Source organism: Eschscholzia californica, unplaced genomic scaffold, assembly GCF_041429995.1.
Source record: "Eschscholzia californica isolate CP2 unplaced genomic scaffold, dmEscCali1.0.p SCAF_3, whole genome shotgun sequence".
NCBI classification, from domain to species: Eukaryota; Viridiplantae; Streptophyta; class Magnoliopsida; order Ranunculales; family Papaveraceae; genus Eschscholzia; species Eschscholzia californica.
In genome coordinates this window covers 2,357,399-2,372,705 of record NW_028238420.1, presented here as the reverse complement: position 1 = coordinate 2,372,705, position 15,307 = coordinate 2,357,399, and the positions used below count along the sequence as shown (strand labels likewise).

The 15,307-nt window shown below is 34.9% G+C and overlaps 1 long non-coding RNA gene across 1 annotated transcript; it reads left to right on the top strand.

The window, feature by feature from the left end:
- Positions 1-12,168: 12,168 nt before the first annotated feature.
- On the top strand, positions 12,169-15,307 carry LOC147547631 (uncharacterized). The gene is made up of 2 exons (XR_015238935.1): positions 12,169-12,250; positions 15,005-15,307. It is a non-coding gene; the product is annotated as an uncharacterized LOC147547631 (long non-coding RNA).

Here is a 15,307-nt window from a genome sequence, read left to right as displayed (position 1 = left end):
TTATTATTTTTAATTAATTTCTTTTTTCTTTTTATCTGCAATTTTTTTCTATTTCGAACCATATTGTATAAAAGAATAAGAGGCGGTGGCATGAATTAGTTTTAATTTGAAACGACTCTCTGAAGCACGACATTTCTTATCGTCTTGGACCACAAGGGTGGTAGTCTCGTAGAGTAGGACCATTCCGACCTAGACACCATCACAATTCAAAGAAAAGGTCAGACCATTAATTAGGTATAATTGGTTAGGGCTAACCAATTATGGTCAGATCATAAATAACCATACTATCTTCACCAACTTCCTTGGATACATTAACTATTGCATAAGATTTAAGTTTATAGTTTGGCAACCAAAAAATCCATCATTCATTATAACTTTTCCATGGATAAAACAAAGAGAAAACAAAAATAATTTATTTTATAGTAAAATTAAGTGTGAAACTAATATTCTCGAGCTCAACTTGGCTGAGTGGTTACAAATACGCTCGTTCACTGGAGAAACCAAAGTTCAAATTTTATTGTTTCTAAACAATAAAAACCATGTAAATATCAATATATAGTTCTTTTTCACACTTATAGTTGGATGTTTTTTACTTTTTCTTTCCATTTTCCGCCACAACCCACAACACGACCACTTGCTGGCCAGCGCCACCACAAATACTTCTCTCTTGCCGACTGACATCACATTTTCGAATTCTAACCTAATAAGTGAGAATAGGAAAGGAAAAGAGATGGTAAGGCCGGCTGGGGTGATTGATTGCAACATGGTGTATAGGAACAAAGTGTCCAGACAATCATAAATGAGATGTTATATGGACATGTAAAAGGATCTCCTAGAAGAAACAATTTACCGCGAGACAGGTCCAAGACTAGTTCGCCAATACTGATATCAAAACCCAGAAACAACAATTCCTAGCACACTAATCTATCAAAGTGAAAGAACCGATGCGTGAGTGTAAGATTGTCTGACTAATCTCACATGACTAGTTGAAGAGAACTGGTCAGATCATACGTCAAGTGCAAAAACGTCACTTCTTAGAACTAGCTATTAGAGTGAAAGGAGCCTAAGAGCTAAGACGACCCAACAAGTGGGTCGGACATGAGGACGAAGGCCAAGAAGAGCGTTTTGAGTGCGTAAAAGGTGGTGGAGTTCTGAGATATTACGGGCCAATGTTGAGAAGTTGAAAGTGTCAGCTACCACCACAGGTGGTCGACCTGTTAAATTAAAATCCTACCTTCTTTCTCCAGTAATCTGAGGCAAGTTCCATAGACGCCCATGAAAATGTTACAGGCAACTCTCTCAAGGCAATTTTTGTGAGAGTGGTGCAAAGAAGGAGTACCTTCCCTTGGTGGCCAACAATTGATAGCTTAGTTAGTAGTGCATGCTTTCCTATACCCAGGAGGTCTCAGGTTTGATTCCCAACGGAAGTGAAATCCACGGTTTATTGAACTTATGTATTAAAGGTATAAATAATAGTTAGATGTGGGCTTCAGGCAATTAGTTAAGTTGGGCTTTAGAGCAATAATTTAGTTAGATTTAGGCCTGTTTCTTCCAAGGTTTAAATTAGGCGGTTATCTTTCTTATCACATCCGATTGATGTATCAATGCCTTTGTAATGATTATCGTAGTCAATTTTAGTGAAAACGATTCTCATTAAGAAATGAATTTGAGATGTTTACAAGTATATAAAGATAAATCCTAACAAACTTGATAACAACCCTAACATAATTGTGCTTTCTCACTCTAACTAACCCAACCGATTCTCAACAAACTAACAAGCTTAAGTTATGATACATCGAGGGTGGACAATGGTTTTGTCCAGCACTAACATACTAACTACTCTTGAGTCTTCATGATTCTATGAGAAGGAGCTGAATAAGAAATGATCCAGCTCCTATTTGAAATACACTTCATTACCCTCCCTCAAGCTAAGCGATGGGTAAGAGCTTAAGCTTGTTTCGAAAAAGAGAAAATTGAGGACCAGGTAGTGCTTTGGTCAGAACATCTGCTGGCTGAGAGGAAGTGGACACATAAGATAGCTTAATCCTTTTGTTAAATACCAATTCACGAATGAAATGGAAATCCAAAGCAAGATGCTTTATTTTGGAATGAAAAACAGGATTAGAAGCTAAGGCTAAGGCCGAGACATTATCACACTAAAGCATTGGTGGAGTGGAGATAAAAACATGAAGATCTTGTAGAAGAGAACAAATCCATAGAACCTCAGCTGCAGATTGAGCAAGAGATCTATACTCTGCTTCAGTAGAAGATCTAGATATTGTTGGCTGCTTCTTTGCTGACCAAGAGATGGGATTCCCCCTAAGTAGATGATGAAACCAGAAGTAGAGCGACTGTCACAAGCACTACCAGCCCAATCTGCATCAACATAGGCTTGTAAATCCAAAGAATTTGATTTTGTGAAGTGAAGACCATAATTGACAGTACCCTTAAGATATCTTAGAATCCTCTTTACAGCCAAGAGATGAGAAGTCCTAGGTTGACTCATGAATTGACAAACAAGATTAACTGAATAGTTGATATCTGGTCTGGACCAGGTTAGATATTGTAAAGCCCCCACCAAGCTTCTATAATGGGTTGGATCATCAAGAAGGTCACCCTCAGTTGGACTAAGTTTTGTCCTATGAGGTAATGGAGTAGAACAAGGTTTGGCATCAGCCATTTGTGCCTTTTTTAGAAGATCTAAAGTGTACTTAGCTTGAGTAAGATAAAGGCCAGACTCATCTCTTTTAACTTCCATACCCAAAAAATAATGGAGAGGACCCAAGTCCTTCATAGCAAATTGAGAGCTAAGTGTAGCTATGAGAGAGGCACAAGCTGATGAGGAATTACCTGTGACCAATATGTCATCAACATAGACTAGCACATATAGAAGAACCCCATTATCTGAGTAAACAAATAAAGAAGTGTCTGAGAAGGATTTCTGAAAACCAAAAGCCAACAAAGAGTCAACTAACTCCTCATACCAAGCTCTAGGAGCTTGTTTTAAGCCATAGAGTGATTTGTGCAATTTACATACATAGTTAAGACTTGATTTGTCCTGAAAACCTGGAGGCTGAGTCATGTAAACCTCTTCTTTGAGATGACCATGGAGGAAAACATTGCTGACATCCAGCTGCTTGATCATCCAGTCATTTTGAGTGGCTAAAGAGAGAAGAACTCTAATGGTGGTTGGCTTTGCTACAGGACTAAAGGTTTCTGAGTAATCAATTCCTTCTCTTTGATGAAAACCTTTTGCTACTAAACGAGCCTTGTACCTCTCAATGGTACCATCTGACTTTTGTTTCAATTTGAATACCCATTTGCAACCAACTAGATTCTGATTAGGAGAAGGAGGAACAAGAGACCAAGTGTTTAAATCTTCTAAAGCCTTAAACTCAGTAGCCATTGTTTCTCTCCAGTTAGGATCCTTATTAGCCTGAGTAAAACATGTGGGTGTGGGTGGTAAAGAATCAATTTGGAGTGATGAATTAAGAGGATGTTTAGTGGAGGCTAAAAAAATTTTGGGTTTGTGAATAACAGACTTGGCCCTTGTTTGCATAGGATGTATAGATTGAGTAGTGGTTGGTAAGATAATAGAACTAGGTGAGGTAGTAGAACCAGGTGTTTCAGTAGGTAAGGTAATAGGAATTGATGATGATTCAGTAGGTAAGGTAATAGGATTTTGGTGTGGTTCAGTAGGAATAGAAGAATCACTTGAGTTGGGTAATGTAATAAGAATTGGGTGTGATTCATGAGGGGAGAGAGAGTTGGGTACCATAGGTGATGATGGTAGCTGCTGATCTAAGTCTGAAATATGAGTGACTGGGGGAAGATAAGAAGCTGCCTGAATTGGGGTAAGAGAAATGGGATAAGAGCCTGAATTTGGAGAAGAAGAGGTCAATGAAGAATTTCTCAAAGAGTGTAATGGGAAGTATTCTTCATTGAACACCACATGTCTAGATATATATACTCTTCCAGTAGAGACATCTAAACATTTATAACCTTTTTGATTAGTAGCATAACCTATAAAAACACATTCTTTGCTCCTAGGATCAAGCTTGTTGGAAGTATAGGGTTTTAACCATGGATAACAAGCACATCCGAAAACTCTAAGAAAGTCATAATCAGGAGAACAATAAAAGAGTTTTTCTAAAGGAGAAATGTTATCTAAATGAGCTAAAGGTAATCTGTTAATGACATAGTTAGCTGCATTAAGAGCTTCAAGCCAATAGGAAGAAGAAAGAGAGGCTTAAATAAGAAGGGTTCTAGTAATATCAAGTAGATGTCTATGCTTAGACTCAGCAACCCCATTTTGTTCTGGGGTGTGAGGACATGTTAGCTGATGACTAATCCCTTTGGTTTGAAGGAATAATCGAAGAGAGGTAGCAATAAACTCTCCACCTCCATCTGTCCTAATCATTTTAACATTCTTGCCCAACTGGTTTTCAATAGTGTTTACAAAAGAGATAAAGGCAGAAGTGAAATCAGACTTAGAAGATAAAGGAAGGATCCAACAAAACTTAGAGAAATCATCTATCACATTAGCATAGTATTTGAAGCCACTAACAGATACAGTAGGTGCAGGACCCCATAGGTCTATATGCAACAATTCTAAAGGAAAAGAAGCTACATTATAAGAAGGATGAAAGGAAAGCTTCTTGCTTCTGCCTAGCTGACAGTCTGAGCAAAAAATAGGTTTGAGAGGTGCAGAAGTGAACAGATGCTTCAATTTCTGCATTGATTGAAAAGAGGGATGACATAATCTCTTATGCCAAAGAGCAGGAAAAGTAGACCTAGCAAGGAAAGTTGTTATTTTGGGTTTGATTGAAGAAGCACTCTCAAGCTTGATTGGATATAAGCCTCCTTCAGCTGGCCCTTGGAAAAGAGTCTGGTTCGAAGTGAGATCCTTCACATAATATTTAATAGGATCAAATGTTAAAGAGCAATGGTTATCCCTTGTGAACTTATTAACAGACAACAGATTATGTGTGGCTTGAGGGACAACAAGTACATTCTTGAGAGAGAAAGAATGGTTATTATGACAAAAATTAGAATCACCAAAGTGTGTAGTTTTCATACCTTGGCCATTAGCTGTGGAGATTAATTCCTTTCCTTTATAGGAAGAAGAAGAGGAAGAAGCTATGTTTGAGGCATCTGGGGTGATATGGTGTGAAGCACCAGTATCAGCAAACCAGGGATTCTCTCCAAAAATATTAGCAGTAGCAAGCATAGCTGCTATGTTATTTGGTGGATTGCAACCTTGATAAGCAAAATTCATACGATGGTAACATTCAGCAGCCGTGTGTCCCACTTTGTGGCAAATTTGACAAGTAGGTTTATCTCCATTAGAATGTCTTGAACCATAATTTTTGCCTTGAGAATTACCTTGAGAATTGCCTTGAGAAGTATAATTTTTGCCTTGAGAAGAATGATTATTGAATTGCCTTGAACCTCTGAATCGATTATTGGACTGATTAGAGGAATTTCCAGTACCTGACCTTGGCTGATTGAATCGATTAAAGGAAGATGATTGAGATGAATGAGGATTAGTGAAAAAAGCATGATTCACATTAAGCATAGACCTTTTTTGTCTTTCTGATATAGTTATTTCCTCACTAATGAGAAGATTCTGATGTTCAGGTACAGAGACAGGAGGTTTCCTCAATCGAATTGCTGCTGAAAAAGAGTCATATTCAGGAGGAAGAGCACGCAAAATACTCTCAACTAACTCGACACTTGAAGCTGGACTACCAACAGCAGCAAGTGAATTAGAGATTTTCTTTACTTTTGCAAGAAATTCAGGCATTTTATCAGTATCTTTCTTTAAATCACGAAGATTCTCCTGTAATTGAAAGATATGAGAGGTAGAAGCTGCAGCAAAAGAGTCCTCAAGATTTCGCCACAGTTCTTGAGAAGTAGTATTACCAATGACATAAGGAATTACTGAATCTGAAAGTGTCGAATTGATCCAAATTAGTAAAGTTTGGTCTTCTTCTAGCCAATCAAGATAATCAGGATTTATTTCCTTCTTTTCATCATCTAGAAACTGATCTGGTTGTGGACGAGAGCCATCTATTAGATCAAGAACTTTATATTTCTTAAGTATTGGTAAGAATAATGATCGCCAAGCAAGATAATTGTCGCTTTGAAACTTGATTGGGATAACATTTCCCATAGAATTGATAGAAAGAGAAGTGATTTTCGGATGATCCATTGAGTTTGAGATGATTTTGAGTTTGAAACCGAGAATTAGAAGATTCGTAGAAGTATTTTGAAGAGAAGAGAAAGCTTAGAAGTAGAAGATGAAGATTGAAGTTCGAAGAAGATGAAGATTTGAGATTATGAAGTTCGAAGAAGATGAAGATTGAAGTTTGGTTTTTAGAGAGAGAAAGTAGAAATGAGAATTTCAGAGAGAAAGCGCATATAGCTCTGATACCATAGTGAAAACGATTCTCATTAAGAAATGAATTTGAGATGTTTACAAGTATATAAAGATAAATCCTAACAAACTTGATAACAACCCTAACAGAATTGTGCTTTCTCACTCTAACTAACCCAACCGATTCTCAACAAACTAACAAGCTTAAGTTATGATACATCGAGGGTGGACAATGGTTTTGTCCAGCACTAACAGACTAACTACTCTTAAGTCTTCATGATTCTATGAGAAGGAGCTGAATAAGAAATGATCCAGCTCCTATTTGAAATACACTTCATTAAATTTCCACAAAAAAAACATTCCTTGGGTGATTTGTGGTATTTACAAAGCATGAGAGGCTCTTTTCAGAGTGCAAAAGGTTTTACTTTATTATATTTCTCTCCAAATATACTTTTAATATTTATATAGATCAAATAAAGGTTAAATTGAAATTTCTTCAATGACCAAACTAAATTAAAATTCATTCTTGTTTTTATGTCTTCTTTTATCTTCAAATCCTACCACTATCTCCTACAATCAGCACCAACCATCCCCACAATCATCCACCACAAATGCTACAAGTGAAAGAAATTGACTTTATAAAGCTTCATTATTGGAGAAGTTAAACATTTCACGAGGCTTCATTATGGGAGGGAGATAAAGTTCAAGGATAGTTACTATTGGAGGAGTGTAACAACCATGAGCTCTCAAGAATCATTAGACTTATAGTAATAATGTTTTGACTGAAAACATGTCTTTACAGGTAAGATAAAAAAATCCACAGTGATTCTTCTAAAGAAAACTCAAATTTTAAGATAAAATCAATTTTATCATTATTGTCAGCGACCTAAAATTTTGGCCTGTTGATGGTTTTAGCGATGAAGTTTTTTACCTACATCTTTATCTAAAATATTTCGATCGATATTATCATTTTTCACAAAAATCCAGTGAAAGCCCCCATTTTCTAATTTTGCACAATTACATTTTAAGTTCTAGAAAAGAATTTTAAGCTCTTACAACTCGTATATTGAAATAACCTACAAAGGCTTACATGCATTTATTACATGTTAAAAAACACAAGAAGTTGCTTGAAATTTGTTAAAAAATCTGCCACAAAAAACAAAAAAAAATGAAAATTATACATCAACCAAAAAACTATTGATTTTTGGAAATATATGCTGAAAAATCTCATCTTCAACACTACAGATCTGTTGAAAAATACCGTATTCCTCAAACAATTTTTTCATTGTTGCCTGAGTTTAAACTTCACAAATAAAAAAGAACTTATAAAACCCTAGCTAAAACCAACAAAATCCTATCTATATGGAAACCCTAGTTCTATATGTATAGAAATAATGTTTTCTTATTCATAAATAATGTATAGTTTATGAACAATTCTCTGTAATTGGAAAACATGTTTTGTTTTGTAAATGTAAGAACGATAATTATATGCTGAAATATGAAAATTGTTGAGATTTGATTATCTTTGACCGGGAAAGAATGAGTCTGCCCATGATGTTGGGTCTAGGGATTGAAAGAAATTGACAACTTTTGAGTCACTCATCTCTATCATTTGGGTAATTGTCAAATCGAAATCGTGACCAGTGCTTATACTATATTGACGAAGGGCGAATCGAAATGCTTTAGCACCATCTAGAAACAACTAACCAACTTGAGTGAAGATTTTATCCCAACCATCGGATTTGAGAATGGTCTTCTCTACTACGTTGGATGATTCTGTTGAAAATTCCGTAACTAAATCTTAAACTACAAAGACAAAAATGAATTATATAGTCAACAAAATGCATAATCCATATAGGAAAACACAAAAACTATAGTACAATTTGTATAATGTTTAGTAAATTTTGTAATGTTTTTAGTAAATAAAATGTTTAGATAATAAAAGGTCGGTTTTGTTATGTAATGAAATATTAAACTTCACCAATAAATAACGCGTTTTTTACGAAGTAAAACAAGAATCAGGAAACAAATTGTGTACTGTAACAACATAATAATCAGGAAACAAATATGTGTTTTTTTCTATAAAAAACAGGTTATGTTCTGTAAAAATGTTGTATTTCAAAATCTGTTAGGACAAATCGACACAGAATTAAAAATTTTGGAGACAATATACAGATGATGAAGAAGACGAAGAAAATGGATGATAAATACACAGATTTTAATAAAAAAAAAAAAAAACAAACAAAAATACGGAAGATGATGAAACAGATTCGAAGATGAAAAAGATGATGCTTTTTAGAAAGAGAGAAACTAAAAACAATAAATAACTTATCTGATTACAATCTGATGAAGGAATGTCTCTATTTGATGAAGATGATGAACAAAAACGATGAAGATGAAACAGAGACGACTTCTCTAATCAGCTGGAGATCACTATGAGAATGGATTTCGGTTTCAGATAGATAAATGGAATAAACGACGACGGAGAGCTTCTCGATTTTGCTTCTTAAACAGAAAATGATGATAGAGATACAGAGATGGAGAAACGATGATGGTTTTTCGGTGGTCGAATGATGGTTGTTTTCGGTGATGGACAAACAGTTATGCAGAAACAATAATGGTTTTCGGATTTGAAGATGATGAAGAAACGAATCAATTGTGGAAGATGATTTTAAGTTATAGAGAGAGAAAAAAAGAGGGTTTCGGTTATGGAAGAGAGAAGATTGGAGATAGAAAAATCAGAGGAAAAAAAGAAAAGAGAATCTTGGGGATTGTTTTTTAAAAGTGGGTAATTTCTTATATACAAGGTTTAAAGGGTATTATGAAATATTAGGAATCGTAGAGATTTGTGTTTTCTATGGAGATGGGTAGATTTGGACTAGATTTCCATTATAAATATTATATTTATTTAAAATCCTTTATTAATATTAGAGAAAATAGCTATTTGAGTTGAGAAAAATATCATAATAACTAAAAAAGCCATCATCTTTTTCAATTAACTAAAAGTTATCAAAATATTATGGCTAATGATACATCAAGTTTAAAATAATTTGAATAATTAATAATCAGGTCATTTTCTAATCTTTTGCTTCCCAAAATACCCTTTCATATTAAAAACTATTTTTTCTCTTAAGAAGCTTTAGGGTTTTTTCTCTTCTTTCTCCAACCCCTCTTGTTCTCTGATCCTCCTTCTTTGGAGATCAATAATGTTTCATCTAGATCTTTTTCTCTATTTTGCACAAGATTTTGAATAGATAGATGTAAGGGAATTCGTTTTTGCACAAGATTTGAAGAATCGTCTCCACTTTCAGCCCTAGATCTTCTTCTCCTTATCGATCTTCTTCAAGTTCGATCTCTCCACGCCAAAGAGGACGCCCAAAACTACAGTCTTGTTCATCAAAGAGGAAGTCCAAGAAAGTATATGTTCATGTTTTTATGTATCTTAATACTGGATCACCTACTAAAGAAGGTGCACTCTTGATGATGCAGAAAAACCGGTTCAAATTTGATTCTATCTCTTCATTTTTTGGTGCCCTAACAAAACACAGTAGAGTCTTAAATTCTCTTAACTAATCTATCTATACAAACAGATGAACATACAAATAGATAGATTCTCTGCTAAAGTATAATTATGGCAGGGGTATTAATTCTAGACAAGAACATGAACAGATGGTTCATTCACATTCAAGAATGTTCATGCTGGTGACTACAATTTATATGCATGGGTTCCTGGTTTTATTGTGAGATCAACTGGTTTGATTTTTTCTTGATTCATCATGAGTTTTCTAGTTTCAATGCAGTTTATAGTTTATAATGTTCCGATAACTTGTTGTTTTAAATTCATCCCCTTTCTGACTGCATCGTTGCCTTATAATTGATTTGTCAAACTAACATCTGCTATTCACATTACATATGTACCAATGTGAAGCTCGTGCCAGAATCTATAATGGTGTTCACAGGTTCCTTTCTTGAACCATTCACTCTCTTGGTCGTAGGTATAGTTCTCTTACCACCAACACTGATGCCATCTAGTGTTAAGAAGTAAAAAGTGGGGTATAAGTTACTTTGATACAATTGAGTCGTAACCTTCTTTCTATCCCGAAGGAATAGTTGCTTGTCGCTTATACTATTGTTTTTGTCATCATAATATGGAGTGAAGCAGTATGAGAATTCCCCATGAATGTGGTCTCTCAGTTGTGACACTAGAGAAACATCACAACCCCCTAGACCTACAATTCATTGGACAAGGTAGGAACAGTCAGTGGTGCTCTTGTGGCTGCAACCAAAAGCTGTCTTGAAGGCTAATGTTCCCCCTACCACTTGCTAAGTTGAATTCAAACCTATCCGTTATGAGGGACCCGACAGAAGTAGAACCATCCGTGTAAACGACATTATATTCACAAGGAGCAGCAACAACTTCCTTAGACTTGCCACATTTGGAAGATGATGATTTTAAACTTGGATTGACAGTCCAAGGCTTTGTTAGATGAAGAGTTGATTGGGGTCAAAGAATGAACCTTCTTGCTTGAAACAACTTTGGCATGGCTGACATTGAATCCATGTAAGATTGCTTCCATATATGCATATCCAAGCACTTACTTTTAGATATGAAACCTTTGTAGCTTTTCACTTGAAATATGAAACCTTTGTAGCTATTCACTCTTATGATGAATGAATGTGATTATTTATTAATGAAAGAATGAATGAATATGATCAATTCTTGAGTATCTATTTATTGTAAATGTAAACTATTTATTTAATGAATACAATTCTATTTATTGTAAATGTAAACTATTTATTTAATGAATACAATGAAAATTTTCGTATGTGGGGAGAGATCAATACTAGTAAAGCAAAGAAAGTTCTTGGTTGGATACCAAAAGTTGGCTTTAATTAATTTGTGAAGATGTAAAATGCCGCAAATGCAAACTCAGTTTGCATTGTCGCACATGCAAACGCAGTTTGCAAAAAACTCAGTTTACAATATCGCAAATGCAAACACATGTTTGCAATATCGCAAATGCAAACACATGTTTGCAATATCGCAAATGCAAACACATGTTTGCAATATCGCAAATGCAAACACATGTTTGCAGAACTTGTTTGCAAACGTTTGTTTGCAGAACTTGTTTGCAAACGTTTGTTTGCAGAACTTGTTTGCAAGCAGTTGTTTGCAGAACACGTGTTTGTAGAAAAAACTTAAGGGAAAAAACACCGTTTTTTCTGGGATTTTTTTTTTTGAAAAAAAAATATTGAAAGTGGATCTTGTTAAAAAGCTAATGAAAAATCATTTCTAAATATATAAATTTTATTGAATTCCGACATCTCAAACAAAAGTTATATCGATTCAAAGTTTTAAAAAAAATAAAAGAATTTAGTTACACAAAAAGACAAAAAAGGATAATTTAGTCTTTATATATTTTTTGACCTGAATAATAATTTTTAAATCTTTAGTGCTTTTCTACTCATTTTCAATATTATTTTGACCTTTCTAGTTATTATCTCTTAATATTAGAGTGGACTAAATGTGAGTTTATGTGTAAATTTATAGAACAAAAACCCAAGAATTATAAGATATTTTGCTCTTAATTAACACAAATGTAGACAATCTAATCAAATAATACTTGGCATGACAATCCCAAAAAGGCAATATTGCTGACGTCTTTTTCTCCATTTTAGGCCAAGTTGCATTGGTGTAAGAAATGCTCTTACTTATTTTCACATCTGTTAGATTTCCTACCAAATATCTAAAAATATTTATATAAGGATGTATAATGCATTCACAATTTACTGCTCTAAGAATCATGGCTCATCTTTCTCCCCTAGTTCTCATCTTCTTCCTCCTCACAACTCTCTTTGCCCTTCATCAAGGTTATTGATTCTTTTTCTTTTCCACTGTTATATTAATTTTTCTTTTATTGAACTATACTGTTATATTACATGAGTCTACATTTCAGACATGGTTATTCTTAATATTTGCTAACTATTCATTGCTACACAGCTTTGGGTGCAATATTACTTTTTTTTTTTTTTTGTTGAAAACAATATTACTTTTATCTTTGAACAAGAAAAGTATTATATTGGCGGTTTTGGGGAATAAAAAAATTCTCCGGGGAGTAAAAATTTTAGTCAACAAATATTAATTCACGGGCATATTTTTTGTTTAATCCAAAAATAGACTTGATCAAACATTGGCCCGTAGTCTTCATCTTCTCTCTCTCTCTCTCTCTCTCTCTCTCTCTCTCTCTCTCTCTCTCTCTCTCTCTCCTACTATTGCTCTTTCTCCCACTGTCTCGCACCATTCTTCTTTTGTTCTCGTATTCTTTCCCTCTTCTTCTCTTAGTCTCTCTCTCGATTTTCCATTGTCTAGCTCTTACTATCTTTCTCTATTGCTCTCACTATTTATGTCTCTCGATCTCTCACTGTTTGTCTCTCAAACTCTCATTGTTTCTCAATTGATTTCTCATTGTTTCTCTCACTCTCTCGCACTGACACCACTTCGGCAAGGGAAGTGTTCCCTTCGTCGAAATCTGACATCGGGGAGGGTTTCTAGTGAAACTCTCCTCGAGGATTTTGTGACCACGAAACGTTTCGTGGCCACAAACTCTGTGATTTCCACAGAGAGATCTATACAGATCGAGAGAGGGAGAGAGACACTACGAGAAAGATAAATAAAGACTACGAGAGAGGTATAGATAGTGAGAGAGATATGTCTACAACGAGAGAAATAATGAGTGATATAAAATGAAAGAGAGAGAGGGGGAGATCTAAAGTGAGAACGGCAGAGAGATAGTCAGTGAGACAGAGAGAGGGTAACAATGAGTTAGAGATGACAAGAAAGGAAAGAGAAGATGTGACAATGGTGGTCAGAATGGTGGTGGTGGGAAGTTGTTGTGGTGAAGGTGATAAAAGAGGATGAAGATTACGGGGCAATGTTTGACAAGTGAGTTTTTGGACTAAAATAAAATATTCCCCCAAAAAAATATACAAGAAAAACATGAATTTCCTAGAGAATTTACTTTCGGAGATTATTTTTTATTCTCCAAAGTCGCGGCCTTTATATTTTTATTACATTTTGTCTAGCCAAATACAAGATCAAGTCTATTAAGTTGTGGTTATTTAACGTAAAACCAATTGGGAATTGGTTGAAAGATATATATTATGATGCTATCGTTTTCTTATATTGTTGTTTTGAGAAATAAGAAAACTTTTCTGGAATTTTTGAGTGATATTATTTTGGCTTTTTTTTTTGTTTCCCCTAATTCTGACCACCATTCTTTTTCTACTCATGTATTGGTTGCGGGAAAGCAACTATTGTCGACAACCTATAATATTTTTTTTTTCGAATCTTTTGCTCTTCTCCTTCGTCCACCACGTTTGTTTGACTACCACCTCATACCACCACCATTATTTATCTCGTCTCCTTCCTCTCCCTGTCTCATCCTCCCTTTCTCTCTCTCCCCTCCTCAAGATCGTTTTCTGGTGAAGGGAATCCTGCCCTGCACCAGAATAGATTGAAAGTGAGGGATGAGGAGGAAAAAAAAGGATAGAGGGAGGATGAGAGAGAGAGAGAGAGAGAGAGAGAGAGAGAGAGAGAGAGAGAAGAAAGATAAATGGAGGTGTTCTGCTTGTGGAAGGAGATGATAAGAAAAGGAGAAGATTGGTGGTTGTGGTGGCCGATGGTGGTTGGAGATGAAGAAGAAAAGGAGAAGATTGGCGGTTGTGGTGGCCGATGGTGGTTGAAGATGTTATGTTTCCATTTAAAATTTTATATCCCAGAAAATTTGACACAATTCAAAATTTTCTATAAAATTTTGTATTTCAACTTTTTTTATGTTTTTTCAAAACGTCGACTTATTTTTTCTCATGTGAGACTATTCTTACATCCTCTTTCACGCGTCATGTACTTTGAGCCTTACATAAGCCTTCTTGGATACATAGAACATTTTAGCTCGACATATCAATGGGGCAGGTTGGACTAGTGGCCCCTTCCCAATTGTGTCGGTCTTATTAACAACCAAACCGTGGGCGGGTCGTCCCGGTTAATTTATCGGGATAGAATTTTAATTCCTAGATGTCTACCATTTATAAACAGGTGTTTCCAAATTGATTCTTTATATCAACCAAACTCACTAATTATGCTAGTTCAACAAAAAAGACTCACTAATTATGCTTATTTACTTCAGATTATAACTAAATACTTCATTATTATACATAATTATCCAAGTAATTAAAATTTCAATGAAAAAATTCAAGTAACTAGTTATGTAAGACTGAGTGATTTTAATTTAGGTGCTACCGTCTTGTATTTTACTAGGTATTACTTATTTACAAATTATCAATAGGAGCGGGGCGAGTCGGTAACCCTGCGGGCTAAACCCTATAGTCACCCCTCTAGATATCTGATACTATGTTTAAGTTTTGGGACTACCAACTCAAGCTAAATTGGCCATAACTAGAAAAACTAGATACCATGTTCTATTTAGTAATGTAGTAGTATGTATTTTTTCTGGTCAGTGGGACTAATTTCACGATGTCTTAATCGTAAATAGCCCTACACAAGTTAATTAAAGTATTCTTGTGTTATAGTCAATTTGTTTTAATTGGTTACTCTATTTTTTATAGGTACTAACTTACCGAGAGAAGTGGATGCAGAGAGTGCCAATTTCATAGATCGTAAAATATACATATACCCATGCGCCCAACTAATATGTGATGAGGGGCAAAATGTTTGCTGGTGTTGTAGGTTCAACCATAAAATATGTTTCTCGGACCAGAAAACATGTGAATCTAAATGTTAGCCTTCTCCAAAATCCTTTCATTGAAGAATAAGGAAGAAGTATAAGTACACAATCAATTGAATAAGTTTTGAGTTCTTGATAAATTAGTTATTCATTTTATCAATAAAAATGATGAAGTGTATTGCTA